The 26714-nt window shown below is 36.6% G+C and overlaps 2 pseudogenes; one reads left to right on the forward strand and one right to left on the reverse strand.

The window, feature by feature from the left end:
- Window positions 1-767: 767 nt before the first annotated feature.
- On the reverse strand, window positions 768-3294 carry LOC111555298 (annotated as a pseudogene).
- A 1037-nt stretch (window positions 3295-4331) lies between these two features.
- On the forward strand, window positions 4332-5503 carry LOC111555297 (annotated as a pseudogene).
- The last annotated feature ends 21211 nt before the right edge of the window (window positions 5504-26714 follow it).

Below are 26714 nucleotides of genomic sequence, written 5' to 3' on the forward strand. Positions count from 1 at the left end.
GAGCATGGGGGTCAAGCATCAGAATGAATTCAATCTTAAAAGAAAAACTGACTTTGACCCCAAGTTAACCCAAAGTTCAGCCAATGGCATATTAGAGATAAATACAAGTTGTACTTTCACATTTACAAGGTTGTGCCACTCAACACTATTAAAGACCTAATCATCCAAATTAAAGCTACGCATACTCCCATCACTAGTTCTGTCCTCAATGCATCCCATTTTTATGAAAGCTCCATATTATAGCTCTGTTCATAATGGGGAATGAGAATTTCCAGTTCTTAGAAGGAGGCATCCTAAATCTTCTGGTGTAATCCTTTCTTTGCCCCACCCTCCCACTTCCCACCCTGAGACAAGCCAATCTTATCAGATAGGTAGGGTTTTTGTCATTGTCTCATGGAAATCAGTTATAAATGAAACTAGAGAAAGATCATTCATTCCATGAGCAGCATTTGACTTTAAGCCAAAGGGATAATAACCCCTCTTCCCCCAAAAGAATCACAATTCCATACTAACCCTGCTACCCTTGGAAAGATCTCTCATCTAAAAGCTCCCAACAATGACTGGAACAAGGTACTGATATTATGTGACTCGAGGAGAAGGAAGGGGAGAGACATGTAATTTTAGTAAAACCCTCATGCAAAATTAAACTTGAATAAAAGCCTGGAGAATGCTAAAAGTAGTAATGAGTACAGGAGGTTGCAGAGCAGAGAGTACAAGTGTCCTTTCTTATAGTCAGTCAGTGCTGGGAGTAATAGGCAGATGTGACTTCACTCGAACATTGAAGAAGTAAAACAGTTGCCTTGTCGTCCTAGGTTGGTGGCATACTTGTTTTTGCTTCCAAATCTGGGATTGTTCTTTGTGAGGGTGGAACTGACTCTCTGTGACAGGGAACTAGATGAAGGAGTCTTGAGAAGCTGATGTTCAGGAGTGGTCACAGATCCCAGTAAACTCACTTTAATATCTGGTGTCTGTGATGTTGAAAAGGCATTTGAGTTTTCAATGACATGTAGGGGGTCAATGTTCTCTTGCTCCACTATCGTGAACTGACTCCAATACTCCAGGGGCAAGGAAAGCAGGCGCTTGACCACCTTGAGTTGACACTTGATATCCTGTAACATTGTAACTGGGTCTGGATTGGGCACAGCATGGACCACTATTATAGGGCAAAGACTTTAGCCAGATTGGCAGCATTCATTTTAGTATGTGGACTCTGAGCTACTCTCTGCAAGTGAATCGTGAGGAAAGCCAGTGTGTCCTGTTGACCTGGGGCAGTTCACCAACAGCCTGGTACATGGCAGCTATGCTGTTGTCTTCATCTGTGATTTCTGCTGCTTCCATAAAGGCTTTGTTTAGGCAAAAAGTTCTTTGAGGTTTCGAAGAAAGTCTTTTAGAAGGCTGCAGATAGCATGGATATCATCCACTTTGCTGAGGAGGGGTACAGTTTTCACTCTGAGGAATTTCTCTTTCAGCTTTTACTGTGCGGTCACCGCCTGAGATCCTATACAGGCCTGTCTCAGTAAGACCTCTCTGCTCAATCTCATTTACACAATGCACAACAATGGAGGGGATCATTGGAGAGGTCTGGGATACAAAGTAAGCCAGCATTCCCTCTCCAATCTTGACAGATGTTCCTATCAGAGTACGAATGCAGGTAAGGGAACAGTGGTCCTGACATTCTGGATGAAAGACCACACAACAGTCTCGACACTTCAGAGATAGTTTCCCAAATTTTATCTGCTTTCCACATGGAACATAGAATTCAGGTTTAATAACTGTCTTAGAGACAAAGTCATGCAGGTGCATCCCTCTGTTACTCTGTGGCGTGCCCACATTGTCTCAGTTCTTGGCTCCAGCTGCCTGCTGTTCAGGGTGGGGTCACTGTTCCAAGGTTGTAAAGTACCTGTTTTCCTTTGGCTCCTGATCCAATATGGCACAGTCTCAATAGTGGACACAGCTTTGATGGGACCGCCATCTCTGGGAACAGTCACGGTAATTTTTGCAACTATGGATTCATTCAGCTCCTCATTATACAAATTTCAGCTGGCTTGAATTTCTCCCCAGAAAATGAGGTTTTCTTTTCTAGTGCATCATCAGGCTGCAAATTTTTCAAACTTTTATGCTCTGCTTTCTCTTGAAGGCTTTGCCACTTAAAAATTTTTTTCACCAGATACCCTAAATTGCCTCTCTCAAGTTCAAAATTCTTCAGATATCTAGGGCAGGGGGAAAATGCCACTAGTCTCTTTTCTAAAGCATAGCAAGAGTCACCTTTACTCCATGATATGGTTTGGCTCTGTGTCCCCACCCAAATCTCAACTTGAACTGTACTCCAATAATTCCCATGTATTGTGGGAGGGACCCGATGGGACATAATTTGAATCATGGGGGCAGTTTCTCCCATAATGTTATGGTAGTGAATCAGTTTCATGAGATCTGATGGTTTTATCAGGGGTTTCCACTTTTGCATCTCTCTCATTTTCTCTTGCCTCCACCATGTAAGAAGTGCCTTTTGCCTCCTACCATGATTCTGAGGCCTCCCCAGCCATGTGGAACTATAAGTCCAATTAAACCTCTTTTTCTTCCCAGTACTGGGCATGTCTTTATCAGCAGCATGAAAACAGAATAATACACTCCAGTTACCAAGAAGTTCCTCATCTCCGTGTGAGACCACTTCAGCCTGGACTTCATTGTCCATATCACTATTAGCATTTGGTTAAAGAAGTCTCTAGGAAGTTCCAAAGTTTCCCACATTTTCCTCTCTTCTGAGCCCTTCAAACTGTTCCAACTTTTGCCTGTTACCAAGTTTTAAAGTTGCTTCCACATTTTGGGGTATCTTTACAGCAGCACCCCACTACTCAGTACCAATTTACAGTATTAGTCCATTCTCACACTGCTATAAAGAACTGTCCAAAATGGGGTAATTTATAAAGGAAAGAAATTTAATTGACTCACAGTTCTGCAGGACTGGGGAGTCCGCAGGAAACTTAAAATCATGGTGGAAGGGGAAGCAAACACATCCTTCTTCACATGATGGCAGTAAGGAGAAGTGCCAAGCAAAGGGGAAAAGCCCTTTATAAAACCATTAGATCTTTTGGGAACTCACTATCATGAAAACAGCATGAGAGTAACTAAACAATATCAGCCTTCCTTGAACACCCTGCAATCTCTATGGGAATAAACCTAGGGTCACCCCCTGAAAGAGGAGAGACAACATGGAGTAGAGCTCAATTGATCCAACTGAGACCATTCTAGACTAACCAGATCCCAACCTCTGAAATATATTTTGCCAGAAAACATTGAAATAAATCTTTAATCTAGCTGGGCGCAGTGGCTCACCCCTGTAATCCCTTTGGGAGGCCGAGGGGGGAAATCACTTGAGTCCAGGAGTTCAACACCAGCCTGGGCAACATGGCAAAACCCCATATCTACTAAAAAATACAAAAATTAGCCTGGCATGATGGTACATGATGGAGTAGTAGATCCCGGCTACTTGGGAGGCTGAGGTGGGAGGATCGCTTGAGCCCGGGAGGTGGAGGTTGCAGTGAGCCAAGATTGTGCCACTACATTCCAGCCTGGGTGACAGAATGAGACCCCACCCAAAAAAAATATATATATATATATATACACACACACACACACACACATACACACACAAATTTCTTGGCAGTTATATATTTTGATCATATATATCAACATACATCGTTATATATATATATCATATGTATGATATATATATGATCATATATCAACATATATCAAGTTTTATATATATATATGTATATATAACTTGAATCTGATCAAACCTCTACAGGAAATGGAGAAACATATTAACATATTAAGTAACTCGTCAGGTATACAATCTCTAAAATCCAGAATGTGAGACATTCTACACAGCAAATAACTGACTTCATTGTTAAATAAATGAAAAAAAAAAAAGAGGGAACTGTTACAGATTAAAAAGAGATCTAAATCAATTAAATGCAACAGATAGACTTGGCTTGGATCACGATTAGAATAAAATAATGATAAAAAGGCATGAGGTAATTGGGGAAATTTGAACATCAATTAAGTATTTGATGATATGGAGAAGTTGTTGAATATTTTATTTTATTTATATAGAGAGACTGGGTCTCACTTAAGCAGACTGGTCTCAAACTCCTGGCCACAAGTGACCCTCCTTCCTTAGACTCCCAAAGTGCTAGGATTACAGGCATGAGCCACTGCACTCGGCCCTGGCATATTTTGTTCTATGGTGAACATCTATAGCCCCAACTACTACAGAGGCTGAGGTGGGAGGATTTCTTCACCCCAGGAGTTTGAGGCTACAGTGCACTATGATTGAAAGCTGGGTACCTTTGAAGATAATGAAATTCAACAGGTTAAGTCATCTAATAATAGACTTTACTGTAACTGCAGAAGCATTAGAAAATCCAAGGCAGAACTCATGGAAATCAGTTAAGTCATCTAATAATAGACTTTACTGTAACTGAAGAAGCATTAGAAAATCCAAGGCAGAACTCATGGAAATCAGTGAAGATAAAACTAAATTCAGAAGGTCTTCAAGCAAGCCCTTCCCAGAAATGACTGATGAGTCTAAAACTGATGTAAAAACAGATCTGTTTATATCAACAGTTTCCCAACTGATGCAACTCTTGATGACATAAAAGAATGGCTAAAAGATAAAGGTCAAGTACAATATTCAGATGAGAGGAACATTGCATAAAGCATTTAAGGGATCAGTTTTTGTTATGTTTGGTAGCATTGGATCTGCCAAGAAATTTGTAGAGACCCCTGGCCAGAAATATAAAAGCACAGACCTGCTAATACTTTTCAAGGAAGATTACTTTGCCACAAAAAAAAAAAAAAAAAAAAAAAAGAAGAAGAAGAAGAAAGAGAACAAAATGAAGTGGAAGCTAAATTAAGAGCTAACCAAGAGTAAGAAGAAAAACAAAAGTTAGAAGAAGATGCTGAAATGAAATATCTAGAAGATTGGATGCTTGCTGAAATTTTCAGGTGACTTAGATGATCAGACCTGTAGAGTTACACATTCTTTTCTCAAATCATGGTGAAATAAAATGAATAGACCTTGTCAGAGGAGCAGAACAGGGGATGGGATAATTCTAATTAAAGTAAATGTCAAGGAAGTATTGGGTAAAGCCAAAGACACGAGTAATGGTAACCCACAATTAAGGAACAAAGAAGTGAATTGGGAAGTACTAGAAGGAGAGGTGGAAAAAGAAGCATTGAAAAAATCTTAGAAGACCAACACAAGAATCCCTAAACAAATAGAAGTCAAAAGGTTGCAGATTTAAAGGAAGAGGAACAGGTAATTAAGTCTGGCCTGGGTCTGCTAAAGGAAAAGTACGTTTCAAGTTTAAAAAAACTAAATCTGCTAATGATGGTGAACAGGATGAAAATGGTGCAACTAGACTAGTGAAACGAGCAAGAGAAGAAACAGACAGAAGAACCTGCATTAAAACAACAGCAAATGGTGTCAGCAGCTTAGTAAACCAGTAGTTTAGTAAACACATTTTTTATTTATTTTAATTAGGTTTTAAGCTGCTTTTGTTTTGGGGAGCTTTTAAAATGAAAAACAAATTAGGTCCACTTCAATGTCCATATGTGAGAAAGGAGAAGTTATTTTGTTGTTTAACTTGTCTTTTTTTATTATCCAAATGAGGATTTTTTAAAATGCATAGTTCTGTATGTGTTGTTTCAGATTATTCAAGTATTGAAAGGAGCAGTCTTCCCCTAAATTGCCTTTGTAATATGATAATGTTAGTACAAGCTAATAAAATATATTCTTTATTAAAAAACAAAACAAAAACAAAATAATCCACAGGGTTTGGCAAGTGATAAATGAAACAGAACAAGAACAATAAGGAATGCATGATTGCTGAAGCTGGATAATGGTAGGTTGGCTCATTAAACTATTCTCTCACATTCATATATATTTGTCTAATTTCCAAAATAAAAATAGGCAAAACAAAGTCCTTCATCACCTACAAATTATTTCCCGAAAGTAACTTCCACTAACGGTTTTTTATATTGTTTTCCAGACATCTTCCATGTATATGGAGGCAAGTTCATGTCTATCTATATATGTATATGTATATGCAAGTGTATATAAATTTTAAAGCAATGGAAATCATTCTGTATAAGACAAATAAAATGAAATGAAATAAATTAAAGCCCCCAGGTATTTGTCTACATAATAGCAAACATCTGAATATTTACATAAATATATGTATGTGTAATGGTTTTGGAGCAGGAGAGAGTCAACATCTATAAGTCTAGCCTGTCAGATTTGACTGTTTTTTAATGTGATATTAAAAATGTAATAGTTATTTTTACATTAATAAAAATCCTCCTCATTAATACATACACTTTTTTGAATTAAATAATACATATTTTGGAGTCATGAATAGACAGTTCTTGCATACACTTGCCCTCTTCACCAAATGATTGCTTAATGCAGATTGTGTATAAGAGTCTTAGGAAACATTTGCTTAAGGAAGCAAAATTTAAATTTACTTTTACTAAAAGATCCTCAAAGTTCATATTTTTGACACATTCTGTAAATCCCTACAATCTAATACATAGCTTTATACCTAGAAATCATTTGATAAATACGTCATTGCATATGATGTGCTGTCAATGTTGAAGTTGATAATGATAAAATGTAGGCCCTAAGTAACTTCTGTAATAACCAGAATAATTTCTGTAATAATTCTGCAAAAATCAACTTGATAGCAAATTGTCCAATTGGAAGTAATGTTCAAAATAAGACATTCTAAGCAAACTTCTTTTCTCATCAAGACCAAGCAAGAGCGTTTATCCTTAAAATATCCCAGGCCAAAACTGTCAGATGTCTGTGCTGCCTTGAGCAGTATCAACCCTCTACTCTAGGAAAGTCTTGCAACTTACAATTCAGTGCTCTTTTCAACCAAAAGCACAAGTCATTCTCCCAGATTTTTATAGTTAAATATCAACTTTTCTACCAGTATATTTGGTGTACAAAGCAAACTGATCATTTTTTTAGCCTACATAGGAAAATATCTGCTTGAGAATTCAGTCTTGAACTGATGTCTCTCTGACTTCTGTCAAAAATATAGGTGAGAAAAAATTATACTTGATAGCATGTATAAGAGATGTAAAAATCCATTTTTCTGTATTTTCTATGTTCTACTTTAGTTATCTTTTAGTATTACTGTAGTTCTTCGGAATGGTATGTATCTGTAATGTGGTTAGTATTTTACTTTAAATACTTTAGCCTAAGAAATGGATCTATAAAGACGCATAATTTAGTTTTAGGTTATACATACCTCAGGGCTGGTTAGTTGGTATTTAACCAAAAGCCAGTAATCCAGAAGAGGCTACCAAAAGCACTTTGGTTATCTTTAACCTCAATTAACACCAGAGGGTTTTTTAGTTACCACTACTGACATAATAAATTATTTTTTCCCACTGGATAAATAAGTGGTATTAGAGATGTGAAGAAAAACATTTTTATTTTTACATGAAAGCTTATACCTTCCCGAATGGAAAAGAAGGCTTAATTCTGAATCAGTCCTGTGTTCAATCACTGACTTAGAGAATTGTCTAAACTGAGCTATGATGTTAGCATCTCATGTTGGAACATTGTCACATTTCCTCAAGTGAACCTTTTATACAGGGTAGAAACTTGGAATGACCAAGAGCTGAACCTCACGGAGTTTACAAAACGTTATATAACTGTTTCTTTGCCTGCTAGCACATAAAATGTTTAAATGTATCATAAAATTCAGTTTGACCCTTGTTTTCATGCCTGGTAGTAGAGTTATGGGGCTAGCTCTATATCCCCTAATCAGCTTAATTAGATATTAGAGGCTACTCATGTTTAAGAAAACGAGCATAGTAATTGAGAATGCCTAAACAGGCTCAGGCTATTTTGCTGAAGTTCCATGAAGAACCACTTTGGAAGGCTGGGAGCGGTGGCTCATCCCTCTAACCCCAGCACTTTGGGAGGCGGAGGCCGGCGGATCACCTGAGGTCGGGATTTCGAGACCAGCCTGTCCAACATGGAGAAACCCCGTCTCTACTAAAAGAAAAAAAAAAAAAAAAAGAAAGAAATTAGGCCAGCATGCCTGTAATCCCAGCTACTCGGGAAGCTGAGGCAGGAGAATTGCTTGAACCTGGGAGGCGGAGGTTGCGGTGAGCCGAAATCGCACCATTGCACTCCAGCCTGGGCAACAAGAGCAAAACTCCGTCTCAAACAAAAACAAAAAACACTTTGGCCTGTGCTGAAATCTGGCCGCCAAAAAAGAACAACCTCAAAAAGTCAAACGACTTCAGGGTCAGATGGGTAAAACCTGTGCGTCGGGTGTAAAATAATAGCGAAGGTGAGTTAGCAATTAAAGGGGAGACGATAAGGAAATGATCCTGCCAAGCAGAGCATTTGCCTAAGTGTTTGTTGTCACTAGGGTGGAAAAGTAGGCTGGAACCAGATCATGCTGGGTCTTGCATGCAGCACTCAGGATTTTGGATTTTGTCTTCACAGCAATGAGGTATGATCATATTTGCATTTTAAAAGGACCACTCTTGTGGTGGTGTGGAGACTATGCCAGGATCTGAAGACACTGATTGGACATTGCCAAAGTAATCTAGATAAGAGCTGCTGGTGTTTTGGACTGGATCTGTGACACTGAGGATAGGAGCAGGAGAATTTGAGAGTTATCTAGGAGGTGGAGTCTATTCTACTGTGAATTTAGAGTCTGAGGAAATCTTCTCTTTCCTGAGGAACTAATGTGCTTAATTTTATCAGGCCATGATGAGAATGACATAGCCCATCGTGTTTTGGCTGCCAAGAAGTTGAGCTAATTTAAGAGCTCTATCGTAACAATTCTTAGTTTGTATTTCTCTCATTTTCACCCTCTCTCTATTTGACTTTAGATATTTTATGTTATTTTGATGGTTCTGTAATGTGGTAATATGTGTATCCACTTAGTGTGCCTCCTCAAATCTGTAAGTGACAAATCAACACAATGTATACCCCATAAATATATACCATTAGTATGTATCAACAAAAATTTTTATTAAAAATTTAAATAACAACAGGCAGGCTTTTTTTTATAAAACAGCCTGTACTTACAATAGTTCCACTAAGAATTGGACTTCTGCAATGGAGTCTAAAGAAGTTCTTCCCTGTTGCTCCATAGTCAGCTAAATTCTTCCCTTTGGCAGGAGACATCTTTGTGCTTGGTGGAGAGCAACAGCTCCTGTAGTATGAACTCAGGCTGGTGAACTCCAGGAGTGAATAGCTGACCTCCCACTGCTGCAATCAGCTGTAATCTGAGATCCTGCTTCAACATTCAGACACCTTTAAAAAGGAGATGGTGAGGAGCTAGGTTCTTTTCTCAACTGAAAGGAGAAGACTCTAGAGAATCATTGCAGCCTTTGTAGTAACCTGCTGGAAATCTGGCTGGTGCATGATTACTCAGGGAGAAATAAATATTTCCCAATAGCTGCTAACTCTGTGGATTCCCTCTGCAGCCTAACACCCACTCACAACTCAGAGCCTTGGGCAGATTATATCTTAATCCTTGAGTTATTTTCTCTTCAAAGAGAAAAAACATTTTATTTTTTAAAGAAAGTACAATAACATGTTAAGAAATTTATTCTACCACTTCAATAATCATTGCTTAATTATATTTCTATAATTCTGTACTTTCTTAAATATTCTTATATTCCCTCCACCCCACCCCATCCCCCAAATACTCTTGGGTCTTCAAAACAAATTCTAAAAATCTGGCTCACCTCTGAAAGACATGTATAAATATGTTTTCCATTTCAATCTGGCAGAACTCATGCTCTTATTGTCCTACTTTTCTTGCACATGCCTTTTCTGGCTGGCCCTATTTGACTTTTTGTGCATTATTTTGCCTCACCCCAGGCATTGTTCATCTCCGTTCCCTGCATTCTACCTTCAAACTCTATTTACTGACTTTCTTCTGTTACTGGGAAACTTCCCAGTTTCCTTCCAGGCCATTCAGTTTCCTTGGCATTACTTGCTCATTGGTCATTTCTAACCACTTTCCCAATTCTGCTGCTTGGCCCAAAGTGAAATGTGAGACTACTGAAAGATTTTGAGGAAATTACTCTGATACTGCTGAGCAGGAGTCTTTTCAGCTGTTTTTATCTTCGTTTCCTCAAAGTCACAGGTGCCTCTCATTCATATTGAGCTCCTACTGCATTTTGTAATTTAACCTGAATTACTGCTTTGAACAAAAGGATGCATATTGCATCATGAATTTTGTCATGTTCTCCAATATTTACACCAAAATAATCCCTTCAGATAAACTTTAAATGTTTTACATTTACTGCCAAAATTATAAAGCAAACCCAGAAAAGTAATCCTTTGGGAACCTCTACTAAGGCTATGAATCCTGGCTTTCTGAACCAGATTTGGATGTGTTAATCTCTTTGTTTTAGAGTGTCATTTCTCTGGTAAGAATGTGTCATGTAAAATACAATAGACATTTTAAGCACATACACAAAAATTAATTTCTACAGTTTTTTTCTAGTTTCCTAATTCTATTGAGTTTTGCAGTTTTGATTTATTTGGAAACTCTGTAAAAATCCACGTTTAACTTTGAATTTGTTTGATTTGATAGTTCCAAATTACTGAGAAAAAAAGGGGTGTTCTCCTTTTAGAAATATTATACTAAAATAAAGGAATGATTCACAGTGAGGAAAGAACCATGAAATTGAAAAAGGACATTTATAATATTTAAAAGGAAAGGAAAGTTTGATGAGGAAGGGTAAGAGCAGGTTGAGGCTGAGAGCTAACTGGGGCAATTTATATTCCCCTCCGGTTTCCTAGCCCTGTAATGTTAAAGCCTGGCTATGCGTTAGGACCACCTGTGTAGAGTTTACTAAAAATGCAATGTCAGGCATCACTCAACACTTTCTGAATCAGAATCAGAATTAGAATTGTTCTCTTCTGCAATTACCCCAGGTATTGCTGATGGACAGTTGTGCTGTGCGTAGCCCCTTAACTGGCCTGGAACCTCTGCTTCCTGCCTCTTGGAACAAGTGGCCATATGGGAAGTGTGTCTACCCACAGATCACCATGCTAAGAAACGCCCAGGCCACATGAAGAGGCTCTGGAGAATGAGCCTCTTAGAGAAGGGAAAGGAGGCTGAGTATCAGCGTGAAACAGACAGACACATCAAGGCAATGGATATGTGAATGAGCCATCTTCAATGTCCAATCCTATTGAACCTTCAGTTGGCTACAGCCTCAGACACCATTCTGATGGTCAGAGCATGAGACCCCAAGAGAACTATTCTGCTGAGCCTAGTCAATACACAAAAGCATGAGGGATAATAATGAACTGTGTTTTAAGCCACCAAATTTTGCAGTAGTTTATTGCACAGCAATAGATGACCCAAACATCAATCCCTACTGCCCCCTCAGGGACTTATCATCAATAATCTCTTTTTAAAATATACAAATAGAAATAACTGACATTTACTGAGGCTTACTATGTACCATACACTGTTCTATACACTTTTTATGAAATCATCTGAATAATCCTATTGAGATAGGTGCTATTTTTATCTCCATTTACAAAAGGTGAAATTTATCCAAAGTAACACAAATAAAAAGTGGTGTGGAGCAAGACAGTGAGATCCCAGAGTCTGCGCACTTAACCACCACATGTACCTTAATCTGTCACTCTTTATGGGTTCTTCTCTACCTGCATTTAAATATATTTGAGTTTCTCCTTCTTGACCCTATAGATCTCCTCTAGCAATCACTCCATTTCTCTCTCTTTGCATCTTTAAGGTTAACTCTCTAGAAAGGGTTGTCTACTTTCTGTCTCTTCTTTCTCCCATTCATCCCTCAAGCTATTGCCCCCTAACTTCTTCCTCTTCCACCCTATAGACACCAGTTCTTGTTTAAGTCATCCGTGGTCTCCCTTGCTAAATCTAAGGGATCACTCTTTGTCCTTGTCTTCTTAATTTCTCTTACACTGGTGATACTGATAACCATTTCCTTCTCTTGAAACTGTTCCCTTCTATAACTTCTGTGACCCCAGTCTCTCCTAATTTTACTCTTACTTTTCTAACATTACATCTCATTTTCTCTTACTGCCGTCTCTTCCTCTGCCTGTGTCTTAAATATTAGTGTTCCTTAGGAACTCCCTTTCTAATTATTATGTACAATTACGTCTATCCCTATGGCTTCACTCACTCTCTTCATGATGAGAATCTCAAATATCTCTAGTCCAGATTTCTGTCTGAACCTGATTCTTAACCTGAGGTCCACAGAACCATTGGAATTTTGTGTGTAATTCAGAGGGGTCCATGAACTTGGACAGGAAAAATATACATCTTTCTTTTCACTAAACTTTATTGAGACAAGCACTTTCTTTCATAAAACATATGGGCAACAAACCACAGTGGAATTATCAGTACTTGTATCAACAGAAACCACAGATTTTTAAAAATTTTTAAAATTTTTGCTTTTAGTTCTGGGATACATGTGAAGGATGTGCAGGTTTGTTACACAGGTAAACGTGTGCCATGGTGGTTTGCTGCACCTATCAACCCATCACCTAGGTATTAAACCCAGCATGCATTAGCTACTTTTCCTAATGTTCTCCCTCCACCACCCCACCCCCCAATAGGTGCCAGTATGTGTTGTTCCCCTCCCTCTGTCCATGTGTCCTCATTGCTCAACTCCCACTTATAAGTGAGAACATGCGGTGTTTGGTTTTCTGTTCCTGTGTTAGTTTGCCAAGGCTGATGGCTTCCAGCTTCATCCATGTCCCTGCAAAGGACATGATCTCCTTCCTTTATATGGCTGCATAGTATTCCATGGTGTATATGTACCGCATTTTCTTTAACCAATCTATCATTGATGGACATTTAGGTTGATTCCATGTCTTTGCTATTGTGAATAGTGTTGCAATGAAGATATGCATGCATGTATCTTTGTAATAGAATGATTTATATTCCTTTGGGTTTATATCCAGTAATGGGATTGCTGGGTCAAATGGTATTTCCAGTTCTAGATCTTTGAGGAATCACCACACCGAGTTCCACAATGGTTGAACTAATTTGCATTCCCACCAGCAGTGGAAAAGCATTCCTATTTCTCCACAACCTCACCAGCATCTGTTGTTTCTTGACTTTTTAATAATGGCCGTTCTGACTGGCAAACCACATAAATTTTTATATCAAAATACAATTGTCAGATGTGAGGGCTGTCTGGCTGTGGCATCTGTCACCCCATTGATAGCCAGGGTTGATTTGGCTGAATTGGCTGGCTAGGTGGGTATCCCCTTCTTCCCTCACCATTCCATGTGGATCGCTCCTGAAATTGCACACTCAGTTGAACAGAATGACCATCAAAGAGGACAACCATCCCTGATAGAGGAGGACAGTCTTCAGTCAAGGATATAAGAGTAGCTGTACTCTCCTGCTAGAACCTCCAAACAAGCTCTCAGGGTCCATTTGTAGGGGAACATGGGGCAGTAAAGCTTCCAAGACTCCAAATACATACAAATGAGGTGCTGCATTGGTGAGCTTTGAATTTTTATAAGATGAAAATATCCTTATTTTCCTTTATGACTGAAACCTGATTTATGAAATATTTAACTAACCTAAGGTATTAACTGTTGTCTCATACTTTCCCACAAAAGTTTAAATTTTCTGTTTTTCACATGTAAATATTTAATTCATCAGCAATTATGGATGGTATGATATATAAGGAATTACTTCATCAAAGCATGATGACACCACCATTCAATATCTGACATAAAAAGACAGAGCTCAGTCTCGGCAACATGGCAAAACCCTGACTCTACTAAAAATATAAAAACTAGCCAGCCTGGTGGCATAAGCCTGTAGTCCCAGCTACTTGGGAGGCTGAGGTAGGAGGATTGGCTTAAGCCCAGAAGGTTAAGGCTTCAGTAAGCTGTGATTGTGCCACTGCACTCCAGCCTGGGCAACAGAGCAAGACCATTTCTCAAAAAAAAAAAGACAAAGAGCGGAGTTTCTTGCTGGTCAGGTATGGTCTCTCAGAGCACAGGAGACTGTTGATCTCACATGGCTGTTTTTGCAGTATGGAGTTCAGGGATGGGCCGACTTTCCAAGGCATCAGTGGGTTGACGTCATCTATAGTAGTAGTGTGACTACTTAGGTAAGACAGTGGATGGTTTGTTGGCACTTGAGGTATGTGACATTTTTGGAGTGAATCTGCCCCTGACTAGATGGCTCTCAGAAGCTGGTTGCTGATCCTGTTTGTTTGACTTGCAAAAGTGTGTTGACTGAGGGGAGTTATTGTTCACATATTGAACAGGTTTCAAACTGTTACCACGGTTTCAGAACTATCTGTCTTAGCAAACGCTTGTGGAAACTTTAATTGTCAGTTCTTTCTTTGGTTTCTCATTCATCTAGAGCTATGGAAGAGATAATCAAGGGTTTTCCAGATTTTACTATGGTTGTTGATTCAAGACTTGGTTTGTGGAGGACTAATTTTTAGATTGAGCATTGATCAGTGTGATATTATCCTGTGTTTCTCTGGAGTAATTTAAGTCATTTTTCAGAAAAGTGGCTGTGTCAAAGTGTTTGAGACACTGAATAACAGACATTGAAAAACTGTGACACAAATACATGAAGATAAATGTACTTAAGAATAGATTAGAAGATTCTCCGCAGCTGGGGCTGATTAAGGAGACAATTCCCAACTATTCCCTGAGTCCATCTTAAATAGCCAGGCTGCCTTTTATTTTGGCTGAGATATAGAGTGTTTTACCTTATTTGAAGGGTTAATTCAGTACTACATGAAGTGTTGGCCAGGAGCATTTTCTTCTCTGGTTGGCCAAAAGAAAGTGTATGCATACACACACACACACACACACACACACACACACACACACACACACACACATATTCCTACAGTCAGGTACCACATAATGATGTTTTGGTCAATGGCAGACCACATATATAATGGTAGTACCATAAGATTATAATACCATATTTTTACTGTCCCTTTTCTATGTTGGATATGTTTAGATACACAAACTCTTACCATTGTGTTACAATTGCCTGTAGTATTCAGTACAGCAAAATGCTGTACAGATTTGCATCCTAGAAGCAATAGGCTATACCAAATAGCCTAGGTGTGTAGCAGACTATGCCATCTAGATTTGTGTAAGTACATTCTAGGATGTTCCCACAATGATGAAATCCCCTAACAAGGCATTTCTCAGAACAAGCAACACGTAACTGTATATACAAATTTTTAATTTATATTTCTTCTCATAATGTTTTATCTTTAAATCTGTTTTGGCTATTATTAATACAGTTGCATCAGTTTTGTTTGTATTATTACCTTCTTGGTATATTCTTACATATTTTTAGTTTTAAATGTCCTGTGTCCTTATGTTTTAGATGTATGTTTTAGCTATAACTGGAATTTTAAAATTTACTCTGACGATGTCAGTCTTCTAATTAATGAATAATCTCATTTATATTCAATGTGATTGCTTATATTTTCAATTTATTTCTATAATTTTATTTTTTTCTACTTACCCTTTATTATGCTTTCTCTTTCCTTCTTTCTTGACTACTATTAAACTAATGTTTTATTTATTCTTTTTTCCTTCTCCACTAGACCAAAAGATATGTACTCTATTTCTATTCTTTTAATGGCTAATCTCAACATTTTAACACTAGTTTAAAGTAATTGCATATCTTTACAGTTGTTTTGAACAATTTACCTCTAAATACAATTCTACTCACATGTTACCTTTCTGCAGTTATTTCTATCTTGTTTTTATACCTTTAATATGATGATTACTTACATATACTCATCTAGCTACAAATTTCTTAACTTACTATTCCTTCTCGAATATCATTAACTTTTTTCTATATTTATAGTCTATCCTTATGAAGTACATCCTTTTTTTCAATGAGTGGCAATTCTTACTAAAAAATGTCTTCAGTTTGCTGTCATTGTTGAATTTGAATGATAGTTGAGCTGTGCATATATTTTAGATTTACAATAGTCTTCTCTAAACTTTTGGAGGTATCATTCCATTGTCTTCTGGATTCTGCTGCTGCTGGTGTACAGTGTGCCATAAGTCTAATTGTTATTCTTTTGTAGGTAATCTTTTCTTGGCTGCTTTTAAGATCTCTGTTTCACTATGATGTATCTAGTGATTACTCTTTTTCCTTTAAAAAATCTCCCTCAGAACTTCCTCAGAACATATCATTAATATATTCTTCAGAGCCTGAATCTAAAGATTCATATACTTGAGTAATTTTGGAAAATTCTCAGCTATTATCTCCTTAAACATTGCTTCTCTTGCAGCCATTCTTTAGTCCCTCTCTATTCAAATCCTATTAGACCAATTCTAGATCTTTTGCTCTGTTTTTCATTTTTCTTATTTTCTTTTTTATATTTTCATCTCTTAAGCCTTTGGGGTAATTTCCGTATGTCTATATTCAAGACACTATTCCTCTCTTCAGCTGTTTAATTTGCCATTTAATTTGAACTAGTGGAACTCTTACTGAAATGCTTACATTTCCTATTTTAATTCTAGATGTTCTACTAGTTCTCTTTTCAAATCTTCCTGGGTATTTTAATAATGTATTGATCTTTTCTCATGTTTAATTCTTTTCTAATGTTTTTAAATAATTTAAACATACTCATTTTATAGGTTCTATCAATAATTCTATTATCTAAAGAGCCTAAGGCTCTATACCTGTTACTTTATGAGTCATACAATTTGCTTTTGTCTCACGCCTATAATCCCAGCACTTTGGGAGGCCGAGGCAGGCGGATCACGAGGTCAGGAGATCGAGACCATCCTGGCTAACACAGTGAAACCCCGTCTCTACTTAAAAAATACAAAAAACTAGCCGGGCAAGGTGGCGAGCGCCTGTAGTCCCAGCTACTTGGCAGGCTGAGGCAGGAGAATGGCATAAACCCGGGAGGCGGAGCTTGCAGTGAGCTGAGATCAGGCCACTGTACTCCAGCCTGGGCGACAGAGCGAGACTCCGTCTCAAAAAAAAAAAAAAAAAAAAAAAAAAAAAAAAAATTGCTTTTGTTAGTTGTTTCCTTAGTTGTTAGTAAATTCCTTAGTTGCAATTTTATTAAAAGTATTTTAGATTGTAAGGTCATTTTTAATGGAGTTTTATCTTGTAGAAATCCACTATAGTTTGCCTTTAACAAGTATTACCCTAGAGATGTTTTGTGGCTACTTCTTACAATTTGCCCAACCCTGCAAAGATGAAGTTTTGGGAACAGGTAAATTGAGGAATTTGCCTGAAACCCAAGCTATGTATTTAAAATCAATATGTCATATTTTGTCCTGTAATTTTTAACTTTTGTTTTATACCAGTCGGTTTTTAATTATATTTAGTTCTCCTATATTTTCAAAAATAGAAATACTTTCATTTTTCAACAGGAGCCAGATTAATATTTTTATGAAGTATAAACCTAGCCATATAACTCCCGTACTTAAAATCCTTCATTGATTTTCTTTCTTTTTATTTAATTTCACTTTCCAGATAGAATCTGAAATTACTAATATGTTCTTAAAAGCCTGGAATGATATGACTCCTGGCAACCTTGCCAATCTCATCTCAATCAGTTGTCCACTAGGTTACTGCTCTCTGTTCGTTCCTCCAGGGTGAATGTTCCTTCCCATCTCTGAGCCTTTTTACATAATGTTCCCTCTGCCTCAAAGCCTTGTCTCTGTCCCAGCATTACCTGGAAAATGTTCATTTATCTTTCTGGTCTCAGCTTGAATGTCTCTTCCTCAGGAAGCCTTCCCTGAGCTCTCTAATTTCATAGCCAGCCAAAGTTAAAGCCCATGTTGTTCACTGTCAAAGCACCCTGAGGATTTTCTTTTCAGTGTAAATTATTTTTTAAAAAATTTAATGACTGTCCTCTCTACATGAATAAGATCCATGTGAAGGAGGCTGGGTCAGTCTACTAACAAAAATAACCCCATACAAAGGAAAACATGATATTTTAGGAGAAAGAGAGATAATTGCAGGAGCTAAGTCCAGAAATAGCTGGATCCTTACCCACACAGCCAGGTTATTTGGCCTTATACAGGAGAATGGACAATTCTCCTGTTTGAACAGGTAGAAAGGCAGAGACTACAAGTATGAGAATAGACATCAGTGGGTTAGTAGATTAGTCAGTGAGAAAATAATAAAGTTCTTAACCAATTACTTTTCTGTTTAGTGAAATAATATCAACAATGAGTGAGTCAAGATGAAGGTAGTGTTATATTTGAAAAGAAAAGAATTATGTTTTTTTTTTTTCGCTCAAAATTACGTTAAATTTGTTTTCTCAGAGAATGAAAAAGGGAACCGGTTTGGTAAAAGTTGGGGATCCTACTTCTACTTAAGGTTTGTGGTTGTAGTTTAAAATGAGAGCATCCTGTATGACTCTGAGTTTAATTGCACCAGGAACAAGACCAGAGAAGGCAGAGGGATGGACTGAAGCATGGTTCACGTTTTGCCAGTGAGTGTCACTAGGGGAGAGAGAGGAGAGAAGCTGAGGTTAGATGGAAGGGAGTGATTATAATGATGAGCCACATGCAGTCATCTAAAAAGCAATAAGGGATGTATTCTAATCTTCAACGAATAAGGAAAAGTGACCAGAAGGATTGTGGATGCCTGCAACATGGTAGAGTGAAGGATGATAATTCAATATAGTTCTTCAAAAGAAGAGAAAAAAATTGAGAAGGAGGTAAGAACAGTGGTTGGGAAACAATAATAAGGAGTGAAAAGGCACCTATCCCATGCTCAGGCCCAGAGACGACTCAAGTGATGCTGTGTTCTTAAGGGCATACTAGATTTTGGTTAGAGCAAGTAGGTGAAGGGAGCTTTCAAAGGAGGAATTTGAGGGTACAGAGGACTTTGCTAAAGACAATGAACTCCACAGGGTGTACTGGAAGGATTTGGGGTTCCATGACAGGTGGAATTTGGGTTGGATTGTTGCATATGCAGTGACAGTAGAGGTCCAGGCAATGCAGGAAGACCTTAAGGGTTTATACTTCTTGGAATGACTTGAATGGGGAAGTATTAAATAAAAGGGATTAAGTAGGGGATTTCTCTGCCTTTCTAGTGTAATCTCAGCCACACTTCCCTGCAATCCTCTGCCTATTCCATTTAAAATCTTCCACCCACCAGATACACTACTGCCCCAATATGTCCTATAAACCTTTGTTCAAACTGATCCTTCTGCTTAATAAGGGTTTATCCCTCCTCTCTCCTGCTTCCTCTAAATAAATTTTCCCATATTCTCACCCAGTCAGTATGCATCTCTCCATATACCTCTATTAATATAATTGCTAACATATTCTGCTATTTACCTGTTCATTTATGTATAATTATTTCTCCCACAATAGATTCTGAGCTCCTGAACTGCAAATATGGGGTGGCCCATATTCTCCATAGTACCTAGAACTGTACTCAAAGGTCAATCGAAATGTAACTAATTAAATTGTCTGCTTAATTTCCCCTGAGGCCTGCAGACTTCAGCACTATGTCCAAGATGGTGGTAAAGATTACCCATAGAAGACCCAGATAGAGGAGAACCTGTTGCCTCTGCCTCATTCTCCCCAATCCCAAACTAGCCCAGCCAGTGTCTTCTGGGGAATAAACAGCCTAAGGCTGTGAAAAGTCACTTTTTAATTGTAAACTATGAAAGTATCCATGCGAGACTTATAAATAAAATACTGCCCAAGTTGGGCTGAACACTAGAAACCTAGTTTTCACATGCTCTTTTTTAAAATATAAAGATACAATTATGGAATATGGAGATCAAAAGACTGCTTTTATAGTAATGGCTCCAGTCAAGGGTGCCTTAATTTCACAAAGCTATTTTGTGTATAAATACTAAATACACCCACATTTATAAAAACAAATTATTGCGACTAAGTGCAGTGGCTCACAACTGTAATCCCAGTACTTTGGGAAGCCGAGGTGGGAGGACTTGAAATCAGGAGTTTCAGACCAACCTGGGCAACCAAGCAAGATCCCATATCTACAAAATTAAATAAATCTTTTAAAAAAACAAATTTTTATTTAAATAATTAAAACTATTTGAGTACATTTTGAATCAACTGCATCTGAGTTTATTACAACCAGGTGGTAGGTGAAATTATTTTGTTATAATGGAATTTTTAGTATGTATATCATTTAAAATGCATTATAAAGTAAAAATGATGATTTAACAATTTAGAAACTTTTTTCCTAAATAAGCATATTTTACTATTTTTACTTTGCTGAAAAATTTTATTTTAAGATGTGCCTATTTTATTTTTAAACATGTCTTGGTATTTTATGTTTTTTTTTTCTGCTTAGAGATACTTAATCTTGTTATTATAAACCTTTTATATGATTTGTATGCATATAACTGCTTTTCAGAGTTAATGAGCTGTTCTCACATTCCTTCAAACACACATGACAGATTTGATTTCTAAATTCCCAAATGTTATAAATAATTATTTCTAAAATAATTCTATGTGAAATTAAAACCTTTATGTGGAAAACAGATGAATTTTAGCTTATTTAACTTCCCAATGATTGTCAATTAATTACTGTAAATCTTTAATAGAGTACTATGAAGACTCTGAGGGTAGCACTAAAAGTCAGTGCACTCACATTATTTTATGGTTCTGGGTGGAAAATTAAGTTATAGTTAAGAGGCCTTGCTTTCAAAGTCACATACTAGGCTGCAAATGCATAAGAGTTCAGAGTGTGGTCTTCAGTCAGGCTGCCTGGGTTCAAATCCAGCTCTACCACTTCCTTAAAAGTGTGACCTTGGGTGTGTTACTTAAGCTCTCTAAGACAGACACTATTGTTCCCTCCACAAATAACATTCTTCACCTATTCTTCTCTGTCTTTTTCTGGTTCACAGAGCCTTCACACCCCTAGAGATGCCAAAAATACCAGCTATTTTCCTGCGTTCCCTTGAAGTTAGGTATTGGCCTGTGCTCCAATCCTGTCAATGACATGTGAAGAAAGTCTGCCAGAGATATTCTCAGACAGATTTTGCTCCCTATTAAATACAGAATAAGAGGCAATGAAACTCACAACTTCTTACCAAGGTTCCTGTTGTGTGAGATAAAAAAATGTTCCTTGTTATTTCACCACATTTGGTTGGGTATAAGTTGCACATAAAAATATCTTGAATAATATACTCTTCCATTCAATATTGAATAGATGCAAGACAGCAGGCACCTTTGATTTTTATTTCAAGAGAAAGTTTTCAACATTTCACCATTAAATACATATATAGGATTTTGAAGATACCCTATATCAATAAACCCATTCCTAATTTACTTAAGGGATATTTCTCTAATCACAAATGGCAGTTGAATTTTTCTATATTATTGAAATAGTCATATGATTTTTCTCCATTATTTTGTTAATATGACACATTATATTAATTTGCAAAATTTATTCAATCTAAAATTCCTGGAAACCCAAGTTCCTTATGACATACTTAGTGTATCATCTATTTCAGATATTGCTGGATTTGGCTTGCTATTTCATCATGTTTATAAATAAGATTGGGCTTTAATTTTACTTTTTTGTCATAGCCTTGCCAGATTTTGGATTGAGGATATGCTGGCTTGCTAAAATGAGTTCATAAAAATCATAAGAGTATCCCCTTTATTTCCAATCTTTTGGAATAATTTTGAAAGTATGGCAGTATTTCTTTCTTAAACATATTTTAGATTTTGCCAGTTAATCTCTCTGAGCTGGAGCTTTCTTTGTAGAAAAATTTATACCTGATATAAATGATGAATTGATGGGTGCTGACGAGTTGATGGGTGCAGCACACCAACATGGCACAAGTATACATATGTAACAAACCTGCACATTATGCACATGTACCCTAGAACTTAGAGTATAATAAAAAAATAAAAATTAAAAATTAAAAAAATAAAAGCAAGAAAAAAAAATTTAAATTAAAAAATTAGTAATTTTTTAAAAACTACAAGAATATTCAGATTTTCTATTTCTTTTTGGGTCAGCCTTGAGCTAAATATATTTTTCCAAGAATGTATTTATTTTACCTCATTTTTTATATAGTGGCATAAAATTATTTATGATATCTTCTTCCTATTTTTTAAATATCTCTGTGGTTTGTAATGTGCTCTTTTTATTCTTAACATATTATTTATGTCTACTTTTTTCTTCTTAATAAGTGTTTTTGTTTTTTATTTCATTAATTTCTGCTCTTATATTTATTATTCCCTGCTCTCTACTTTCTTTCATTTTATTTTGCTATTCTTCTAACTTCTTAAAATAGAGATTCAGCTCATTAATTTCAACTTTTTTTTTAAGTATTTGCATTTGAGACTACATATTTCCTAAGTACTGCTTTTTACTGTAGGTTTTTATTTGTATGATTTTCGTTATGAATTAGTTCAGAGTAGTTTTTTTAATTTCCAGTGTAATTTCTTCCTTGACTCATGGATTATTTACAAGTGTATTTTTATTTGCCTAACATGTTGGGATTTTCACATTTTTTCTGTCATTTCTGTCTAGCTTAATTGGATTTGGGCCAGAAAACATCCTTTAAAATTTGTTGAGATTTGCTTTATGGTCCAGTAGATAGTCAATCTTTGTAAACATTTTGTACATTATTGAAAATGATGTGTATCATGTAGGATAGTGTTACATCTATTTCCATTTTGTCTAGATTGTTGACTGTATTGCTTGAATATTCTGTATTTTTTTTTTGTTTTGTTTTATGTTTGGTTTACTTTTTGTAACAGTTACTCAGTATAATTGTGGCTTTGTCCTTTTTTTTCCTTAAAAGGACTTTGGAATACTTTAACAGTATTTACTCTCCTCCCAATTTATATGCTATCATTGTCATATATTTTAATTCTATGTGTACATTTTAAACTACATAAGACATGATGAATATTATTGTTTTATTTAGTTAGTATTTATTTATATTTATCTGAATTTTTACCATTTCTTTTGTTTTCTTCCCTTCCTTAATCACTTTCTATTTGGTATCATTTCCTTGTTCCTGACGAATATGTTTCTGGTTTCATTCTCTATGGGATTTGCTGGTAGTAAATCACTTCATTTTTATTTATTTTATCTTCACTCTGGGAGTATATTTTGATTGGGTAAAAAAATTATACTTTGGCAAATTAGAAATGTCATACTATTATCTTCTGGCCTAATTGTTTCTGTTGAGAGATCAGCTCTCAGGCTGCTATTTCTTTCATAATAACCTCCTTTCTTCCTGTTTTTCATCTTTTTCATTGTTTTTCTTTGGTTTCACTATAATGTGCCAAGACATGGGTATAATTTTGTTTATCCTGAATCCAGTTATAGAACCCCTTGAATCTATGATTTGCTGTCTTTCAGTATTTTTTTGTTAATTCAGTTATTCTATCTTCAAACATTGCTTCTTCCCATTTTCTCTGTTGTTTCTTTCTGGCATTCCAATTAAATGGAGATTAGATCTTTACACTTTATATTCTATCCTTTATGGGTTTTGTTTGTCTTTCTCTTTTGCCCTGGGTTCTGTCTTACCTCTCCATCGTAAGTCTGGATATTTTATCCTGATCTCTTTTCCAGTTCACTAATTCTCTCTTCATCTGTATCTAATATGCTATTTAATCTATCTACTAATTTCTTAATTTTGATTATTACATTTTATATTATATTATATTTTTTACTTTTAAAATTTCTATTTGAATAAAGGTCTTCTGGAGGGATCAAATGTGCTATAACATTTTTTATTGTTTCTAGCTTTCAACTGAAATTTTTGAATATTATTTTTATCTCCTTGTACTTGGCAAACAAGTTATTTTAAAACAATCTTTCGGCTGGGCACCGTGACTCACTCCTGTAATCCCAGCACTTTGGGAGCTCAAGGCAGGCAGGTAATGAGGTCAGGAGTTCGAGACCAGCCTGGCCAACATGGTGAAACCCCATCTCTACTAAAAATACAAAAATTAGCCAGGCGTGGTGGCAGGTGCCTGTAATCCCAGCTACTCAGGAGGCTGAGGCAGGAGAATCATTTGAACCCAGGAGGCAGAGGTTGCAGTGGGCCAAGATTGCACCATTGCACTCCAACCTGAGTGACAGAGCAAGACTTCATCTCAAAATATATATATATTATTAATTTAATATCTGGAGCTCCTACAGTACTATTTTTATTGTTTGTAGTTTCTGATGGTTGTCTTTATGCAAACTAGTCTACTTACATATCAGGTTATCTTGGATTGCATACCGCAAATTGTATATAAAAATTTGTTTGTGAAATGATTTGACACACAGGATAATGTTACTTTCTCTAGTGAAGATTTTCATTTGCTTTTGTAGGCACTTTCAGATGCTAGCAATCCAGAATGACCTTTATTCAATTTCAATAACTGATATTTCTAGATCCTAAATGGGAGTGCTGGATTATTTATGGTTCACTTTTCTTTTTAAAGCAAAGCCCCTTAGAGTCCCAACTCAAAGTGCTTTTCAGAGCCCCCCAGCCTCAACAGGTCCTAGAAGCTAGCCCATGTCAAACCCTCCATACTTTTTCTCATACTTGGGTTAGGGTATCAGATTATTTCAGTTGTGTATAACAGGCAAAAGTAACATAGCTCAGGACTGGAATGACAGCTACATAAAGTTCCCTGAGAGTCAGGGTTCTTTACAGCTTACTATTCCTTCATCTATAGGATGTCATCCTAATCCTCAAGGTCCCTGCAGCTGTTAGAGCTCCAACGTCACACCTATATTCCAGGCAATTGGATTTGCAGGTGAATAAAAGGGTTGAAGAGAGAGCATTCCTCCTTATTCTTAAAAAGTCTTTTCGGAGGACCCAAACAATACTTCTTACATTTTATTGTCCAGAACGTAGTCACATCATCATGCCTAGCCACAAGAAAGAGTGGTCAATGTGGTTCTTTACCTGTGCAAAATGTGCCCAGCTAAAATTAGTGTTTATCCACTAAGGAGGAAGGGAGAATCAATATTAGGAGTTAACATAACAGTTTATCCCTCAAAGGACTATGGATTAAGAAATAAAGAGAATTATAATGAATTTATTGAAAGACTAAATGAAGTTGTCATGCAAAGATTACATTTACTGGGACATCTTATCCTAATGCAACCAATAGCATTAGGAGGCACTATGAGAAAAGAAATCAAAGCTTGAGAGCCTGGATTGCAGAAAAAAAATTTGAAAAAGAAAAAGAATTACAAATTTGTGGGCAAAAAGGAATGGGTGAAGGGTGAATTTCTGGATATTTGGATACAGTTTAGAAAACTTATAAATTAAATGCCAAGCTCATATTTTTCAGATGGAATATTTTTGTGCTACACTATTAGTTGTGCAGGAATTAAAATAAAAACACCTCCAAAAGTGTGCCTGTTGCTTTCATGATAAATACTTTCAGAAAAAAGTCCTCCAGTACTTGTATCTACCTCTTAATTAAACACATAACAATATGTTTCTTACTCCTGAATTATTTTCTCCAGGATACATCCAAAACAGCACTTGGGCTAGCTGAGTTGGTGCAGAGAATTATACAAAGCACCTCCAGAGGATTTTATAGTGATGTCAAAGGGTAATACAAGATGTTTTGCAATGCAGTTTAGCATGGGTATTTCCAAATAATTACTTGGTTTGGGAACCATCCATTCACTTAAAATATTTTCCTATAATTCCTGTATTAGCTGAACTCTCCCCTGAGCCTCAAATTACAATACATACATATGCTATTAATTTTCTAGTGACTCTTATATATCACTACAACAATACTGGATCCAGTGATCCAGTATTCAGGGCATTCTTTCCTCTAGCCTGGGTTTTCAAATATCATAGCTTAGTAGTAATCAGACTTTGATGATAGAAACCAAAGTTAAGAAAATGAATTAATTTAATGACAAAAAAATTTTGGAGGCAAAAAATGTGCTTTATTTTTAGTTCATTTAAAAGCTAGTGAAAGTTTAGCCTTAAAAAGGGAAGAGAGAGATCAAACTTTCTTTTGCCTGCTTGCCAGATGATGCTAACAAGTCATTGTCCTTTCTCATTCAGGCATAAGTGCCTGAAAACTCCTTTTTCTTCTGCTTACCATTGCCTTAACCAGTAATACTGTTCTCAGACAGAAAGATACCTGAATGTCTAAACATTTATCTATACTAATACAGGCTCATTTCATGTGAATGTCTGCCAAGCAGGAACTAGGCTGTCAGCTTCATCCCATCAAAAAGACTTTCAGTCCCAAGGACTGATGGCAGGTTCCAATTGTTAAGTCATTCTTGCTTGAACTGAATTTTAAAGTCAGGCTCCTACTGTTAAAGAATGGAGCTCAAAGAGGGCATTTAGCCAGAAATGTTGCAATTCTAAATATAACACTTTTGGATATGGATTTTTTTCTTGCTGTCATTATTTTTCAAAATGTGGATACTGAGTAAAACTCCAGGGCAGCAAATAATGTGTAAGGGCAACCAATACTGCATAATAGTTCTTGTTTTGATACATTCACTTTGTAGTGATTTATTAAGGGAGACTGAAAAAGCCTGATTAAAATGCATAAACAGTGCTGAACAGTAAACAACCATGTCTAAGGATGAAAAAATGGGACCCACATGCTGTGCATGGAAATTGCCCTTAACAACATGGCCTATTGTTGAACAGATAGGAAGCCAAAGGTTGCTTGT

Source organism: Piliocolobus tephrosceles, chromosome 10, assembly GCF_002776525.5.
Source record: "Piliocolobus tephrosceles isolate RC106 chromosome 10, ASM277652v3, whole genome shotgun sequence".
NCBI classification, from domain to species: domain Eukaryota; kingdom Metazoa; phylum Chordata; class Mammalia; order Primates; family Cercopithecidae; genus Piliocolobus; species Piliocolobus tephrosceles.